This window comes from Lygodium microphyllum, chromosome 14 (genome assembly GCF_053477565.2).
Source record: "Lygodium microphyllum isolate KBCC chromosome 14, Lygodium_microphyllum_v1.1.10, whole genome shotgun sequence".
In the NCBI taxonomy this organism is placed as follows: domain Eukaryota; kingdom Viridiplantae; phylum Streptophyta; class Polypodiopsida; order Schizaeales; family Lygodiaceae; genus Lygodium; species Lygodium microphyllum.
The window spans coordinates 57,861,800-57,869,309 of NC_141148.1; positions in this window are offsets into that span (position 1 = coordinate 57,861,800).

Below are 7,510 nucleotides of genomic sequence, written 5' to 3' on the forward strand. Positions count from 1 at the left end.
TAAATGTCCTCTCCTTTTAATACCAATGTTAGTGACATGCCATAACATTAATATTATTTGCACACCGAATCTTTATTCTTCTCAGCTTTTTACAATTCATCCTTTCCCAAAGGTTTTTGTCCTAAAAAATAAACTTAAAAGACTAGAAAAGGATGGACAAAACAAAGTACTATGTTTTTCACAGCTTTACAAATGGAAAAATGAATAAAAAATGATCGACATATGGACTAAAATGAAAAAACAAGAGTAAGCTTAATCTATATACATGATTAGGAATGTTTCAAAAGTATATGGAGCTATAAAATCTTCAATTGATGAACTCAAAATGAAGTAGATATCTTGATGTGTAAATAGATCATGTTGGACCAAATTTGTCATGACTTCTAGTAGAAGTATCAAAATGAGGCATACCACATGCTAAAACGTAGCTCTTGAAGAATACTTTGATCTTATGTAGGTGGTTGAATTTTGAAAATCAGACACAATAAAAACTGTTCTGAAACAACGTGTTGTCTTGACCTTGTTTGCACAAAAACTAGCTCTATAGTTAATAGGCTTCAGCCACTAACGTATCCCTTAAGGAAGGAAACTCATCCAATATAGAATCATGCCTCTAAGTAGCTTCCTTAGGTGGTAAACCTTTCCATTTGATCAAATATTCCATGATAGAACGAGATCGAAGCTTTTTCTCATGCTGACATATAACAGCCTTTGGGATGTACTGAATAAAACCTTCTTCATCAATAGGTGGCAACTTATCAATTATATCAATTGGATCACCATTAAAAGGCTTGAGTTGACTAACATGAAAGACATTATGAATCTTTGTGAAAGAGGATAGCTTCAATCTGTATGCTAAATCTCCAATGTGCTTTAAGATCCGATAGGGGCCATAAAATCGTTGAGCAAGCTTGTTACTAGATCCATGTTTCAAAGTAGAGTATCTAGACTTAGGCACCTTCAATAAGACCAATTTTCCTTCTTGGAACTCTAAAGGTCGGCTTCTCTTATCAGCATACATCTTCATTCGGTCTTGAGCTTTTCTAAGATTCATCTTACACTGTTGAAGAAGGGTTTGCATTCTTTCCAACTCTTCTTTCCCATGAGGATTGATTCTCTCATTAAAGATGACTGTGGATAAGGGTACCTTATAGCCATACATAGCCTCAAAGGGAGAAACTCCAATGCTAGCATGAGTAGAGGAGTTGTAGACAAACTCAGCCATGTGTAACCAATAATCCCGTGAATTTTGGATATTATAGCAGAAACGACGAAGATAAGTCTCTAACCATTTATTTACCATTTCTGTCTGTCCATCAGTTTGCGGATGATAGGCCGTAGAAGGAGCCAATTTAGTGGCCATAGATGTGAATACTGCTTGCCAAAAGTTACTCATGAACTTTGAGTCTCTATCATGAATAATTACCTGCGGTAATCCATGTAGTCTAAAAATATGCTCCATGAACTGACTGACCACTTGAGAAGCAGTAAACTGGGTCTTGGTTGGAATAAAATGGGCTACCTTGGCGAGTCTATCCACCACCATATATATACTATTCCATCCCTTCTTGGTCGTAGGTAAGCCAGTAATAAAATCCATGGTAATGTGTGTCCATTTGCTTGTAGGAATGGGTAATGGCTGCAACAAACCACCTGGCTTATAGATGTTATCCTTATTCTGCTGACAAGGCATACACCTCATGACAAAGTCCTTGATATCTTTCCACAGGCCTTTCCAATAGAAACTTTTACTGATCCTGTTATAGGTCTTGAAAACTCCAAGGTGTCTAGCTAAAGGCGAAAAATATAGTTTCTCCATAAATTTCCATGTAAAAGAAGAGGTAGAAGGAATGATAATCTTGCCATTTAACCAAATAAGGCAATTTTTAAGCTGATAATGCGAGTTTTCTTCCATGAGACCTTGCTGTAATTTCTGAAAAATATGGCTGAGCTCTTCATCCAAAAGATAAGCCTCCTGTAGTTCTTCAATCCAATCACTATGCAACTCAGTCATTGCTGAAACTTTGCAAGTCCACATACGAGAAAGAGAATCAGCCACTATATTGTCTTTACCCCTTGTATGAGTGATGTCAAAATCATAATTCTATAATGTAGCTATCCACCTACGTTGCTTAGGAGTAAGATTCGACTGAGTAAGGAAATACTTAAGAACCATGTGATCACTCTGGACTCTGAATCGGCTGCCATACAAGTAATGGTGCCATTTCTTTATTGCATGCAAAATAGACAATATCTCCTGGTCATAAACATTCACGATCATTTCTTTATCTGTAAGCTTATGGCTCTCAAAGGCAATCACTCCATGCTCTTGTAACAAAACAGCCCCAATGCCTCTGTTACTGGCATCACACTGTATGGTAAATTCTTTCGAGAAATCTCGGCATACCAAAATAGGAGCAGAAGTAAGGAGTTTCTTTAACTGGTTGAAGTTACTATCTGCAAGAGCATCCCAAAAGAAAGCTTTCTTCTTTAATCTATTAGTCAAAGGAGCTGCAATAGCCGCATAATGCTCGATGAATCGACGGTAGAATGAAGTTAGACCAAGAAATCCTCTAAGAGAAGTAGTAGTAGTAGGTGTTGGACAATCTTTTATACATTGTACCTTCTTAGGGTCAGTCTGTATCCCTTTCTCACTGACAATATGTTCCAAGTATTCCACTTCAGTTTGCATAAAATAACATTTCTTCTCCTTAGCAAAAAGCCTGTGATGTCTCAATACATAAAAAACCCTCCTCATGTATGATAAGTGATCTTGTAGAGTCTTGCTGTAAATCTGAATGTCATCAAAGAAGACTAAGACAAACTGAAAGAGGAAAGGATGCAAAATCTTATTCATTAGGCTTTAAAAGGTAATTGGAGCATTTGTAAGCCCAAACGGCATCACTAAGAAATGATAAAGCCCATGATCAGTCTTCAAAGCAGTCTTGACTTCATTACCCTCTTACACGTGGTTCTGATGATACCCTGAACTCAAATCAATCTTCATAAAGAATCGAGCCCCCTTGAGCTCATCAAGCAAATCATCAATCTTGGGTATCGGATACCTACTGTTCACTGTGATCTTATTAAGATCCATGTAGTCAATGCACATTCTGAAAGATCCATATTTCTTTTTGACTAACAAAAATGGAGATATATAGGGTGAAGAACTTGGTTCAATAAATCCCATTCCAAGAAGCTCCTTGATTTGCTTAGCTAATTCCACTCGCTCACGCTTAGACAATCTATAAGGTGTCTTATTGATTGGCTTTGAGTTGGGCTCCAAATCAATAGGGTGATCTATTGCTCTCTTGGGAGGTAATGAAGTAGGCATCTCAAACAAATCCCTATACTCCTCAAGATGAGCTGTCAAGGCTGGATGACTTGCTGAATTATTGGGTTGATCTTCTATCTCTTTATTCAAATGCAAAATAAATATTTGTGAATGCCTATTGTACTTCCTTTTGAGTTGTTGAATGGTGATAAGCTGAAAATTTGATATACTAGAAATTTCAGTTAAATGGATGAGCTGTCCATTGAAGATAAACTTCATATACATATGTAAGAAATGCATAGTGATTTTGCTTAATGTCATCAACCAATCACAATCGAGTATAATGTTTATAGGCCCCATTTATAAAGTAATCAGGTTTACTTTTGCTTCAAAATTTTCAGCCAACTGTAAAGAAACTTGTGGGCATATTTGTGTGCTGATTTCTTCTTCACCATTGGCCACCTGAACTCTAATGGGCTGCTGTAAATCAGTGGGAATACAATTTAGCTTGTCCATAATGGAATTATTCACAAAACTATGTGTACTGCCACTATCTATCAAAATGAACACTGCCTTTCCATGAATGTTACCCTTCATACGAAGTGTATTAGGGCTCTTAGAACTTGTCCAAGCATCCTTGAAAATGGAACAACTAGTGGTAGCAAGTGGCTCATGATAGGTTCCACCTGGGTTAAAAGAAATAGTCCCACCTGGATCAAAAGGAAAAGAGTCGGCTGGATCATAAAAATACTCGTGCCCAACTTCTTCCTCAAGATCATCATTTTTAGCATTAGGTTCGATTACATTAGCTTCATCAATCTCATCTTTAAGATCTTCAAAGACTAACATACTTTGAAGCTTGGGTTTGATATTTTTGTATACACACTTTGTGGCATGATCAGGTGTATACTTTTTCCCACACTTGAAACATAAGCCTTTTTCCTTTCTTTCTTTGTAGAGATCCATAGGTATAGACTTAGGATTCATGTTGGCTGAAATGGATTTAGGCTTCTTGTCCCTTGTTTGAAGTCAACTCTAGGATTGCTTGATGTCCTGAAATTACCTTGAGGTCTTGAAGCATTGAACGGTGGATAAGTTGGCACTCTTAAGCCCCCATTTGGCACATGATTACTGCCATAAATGTTACCATGTTGTCCCTGTTTTAAAACAATCCTTGGCTGTCCAAAACCAGATTGAAATTAAGATTCTCATCTATATTTTCTTCCATAGCACTCCGCAATCTCAATAGCCTTAAAGAGAGAAGCAGGGTTTTGTGCCATGACATCAGCTAATAAAGATGGCTTTAAGCCATACATATACTTGTGGAGCTTAGCCTCATCACTGATGGTCTCTATATACATGGTTAGGTTGAGAAATAGGTTAGTGTACTCTCTTACACTTATGCCTCTTTGCTCTAAACCATACCATCTTCGTTCCAATTTCTCTTTTCCAAGAGGAGAGACAAAGAATTTAGCCATAAGTGTCTTGAAAGCTTCCTAATTCTCTATAAGTATGTTCTCCTTTTTAATATACCTCCACCAAGTGTGCGCAAATCCCTTCAAGTGCAAGGAAGAAATATGTATCTTCATGTCATCAGTTCTAGGAAATATGTCAAAGTAAGATTCCATTTTGGAGATCCACTCCTCTAAATTAGGTGGTAAAAATGACTGACCATTGAAGTTGGCCAAAATGATATTGTCTTTCAGTTCCCTTTCATGGAATGGTTGCTATCCCAAAATAGATTGATCATGAGTACCAAGCATTGAACCCCCAAAATGAGATGGAAATCTCCCAATAGGTGGATGAGAACCACTATGCAATCTTCCTGTTGGTAGAGGACCTCTAGGAAGTTGAGTATTTAGCCCAAAAGCTTGGGAGTTGGCTTCATTCAAATTGCCTAAATAGTCATTATGCCTTTGTGAAGTCTCACCTACTTCATATTGGCTATTTAGGATACCTCTTCGTCCAATAATTCCATGACCTTGACATTCTATGCTAATCAATCAGCATGAAATGCATTTCTAAAATATTCATTCAGTCCCTTTCATGAAATGCAATTTGATGGAATCTGAAAATTTGGATAGGAAGAGGGTCTTACCAATGCAATTTAGTGACTCACTGATTGCTAGTACTTACCCTTTTATAAATTTTTACATTGGGCAAAAGAATTCAACCAAACAAGTCAAGGTTATGCATCAAACTTGGCAAATGATACCTATGATGAGATTATGATCGAATCAATGCTGAAATTCAATGAAATGGGTTGAGATTGGTAGGCCAGGCCTTGTGGCCCAGCCATTTCTCCCTCACGACCCTCAAATCGGCACACAGAGAGAGAGAAAGAGAGACGCGAGAGAGAATGAAGAAGGAAACTGAATCTTTTCTCGTGAAAATGTGATAGCATACATTGGCAGATATAGGTGCTTTGCACCTTTTGGCATCACACAAGGTACATTCACATACAACGTAGTGTGCCCATTTAACCCTTAACACCTGGCACGCACGAGGGACCAATTGTTTACAATTGAGAACCCACTGTCCTCTTGATAGGATGTCAAATGCCTTATCCCTCTATGTCTAAATATTACATTTGGTTACAAAGAGTGGAGAATGATAAATAAAATCTTGATTTGGCATTGATTCACCAAAACAATCTTCCATAAGCTTGTCCAACATCATGCTTCTTGCAAGCTCCGCGTCACTAGGTGGTACATCCGGTCTTCTCTTTGCCTGGTATGCACCCTTTGGATCACTTCGTCCTTGTAGAAGTCATCCCTTGAATTTGCTACGGAAATACACCTTTTGATGTCTTCGCCTTGAAACTTGATTTTCCTTGACTTCTTACTTTGAATTTTGCTCTTATGACCTTCAATTGGCATGCATGACTTCTTGTTGAAAATGACATTCCGCATGTTGTAGAGGATGAGTTGTAAAGGGTAGCATGGGAGGTTGTGAAGATGGTAGAGATATGCATGTGAGATATGTGTGTTGGTTGAAATAATAAGGTGATTAATGTAAGGTGTCTTAGTGTACTTATGAGTTTTATTAGTGCATGTGTTATATTGTAATTGTTCTTCTTCACAGATATTCAAGATATGTGCATTGATTATAATAATAAGGTTAATTAAAATGTGTTTATTTGATTGGTCGGGGTGGCATAGATGATGACGTGGTCGAGGGGCGAAGTGGAGGTTCATGTGGCGGATGGGCAAGTGGGGCGGACTGGCGCCTGGCAGATGGGCAGCATGGGCTAGTGTTGAGGAGGTTGACGCTGGCGATGATTGCCATGGTATTGATCAACAGCCCCACGGACTGCTAATTGGCTGGCCCCGTCGAATAGGCCGGCTATGTGATGTGGAGATTGGTTGGAGGCATGTCACGACGTCTAGATGACGAGTGGCAGTTTGGTTGTTGATTCTTTGACTTTTGTCAATGCTGGAGGTAGGCGACAACGTGCATGGAATGGTGCTTTGATGCTGTGTAGGGTGTTGTATGCTGGTTCTTTGTGGGGCATGTGTGCTTAAAATAAACCAGAGATTCCCACATGCGTCGTTAGGGCAGGAACTGAATGTTGTTGATGTGATGTTGATGCACATGGTAACTAGATGATTGTTGACGAGGGCACAGATGCGCTTGTACAGAATGATCTCCCTCTTCCAGCAGCAAATCCATAACCAGAAACTCACAGGTATCGACCAGGATGGCAGGATCGCCAAGTGGTAGGCCAAGCCTTGTGGCCCAGCCATTTCTCCCTCGCGACCCTCAAACCACCACGCAGAGAGAGACGCGAGAGAGAATGAAGAAGGAAACTGAATCTTTTCTCGTGAAAATGTGATAGCATACATTGGTAGATATAGGTGCTTTGCACCTTTTGGCATCACACAAGGTACATTCACATACAACGTAGTGTGCCCATTTAACCCTTAATAGAGATTAATGGGAATAATACTAATATCTGATCTATTGACCAATTCAGAGAATTAATTAATCAATAATCTCTCATCAACAAGTGGAAAAGCATTAGCAAGTGGATTATTAAGAGATTTTAGGGATTAAGCAAGAGAAATACCTTGATTAAGCTTGAAGAGGATGGTAGGGAATCCCATTAATGGAAGAATTCCCTATAATCCACCATGAATCCACTATAAATCTTGAAATATTCATGAAATCAGTCCATATGAGCTTCAATATGATCAAATCCGTGAAGAATCAATGCTCGAGCTTGCTTGAACACTT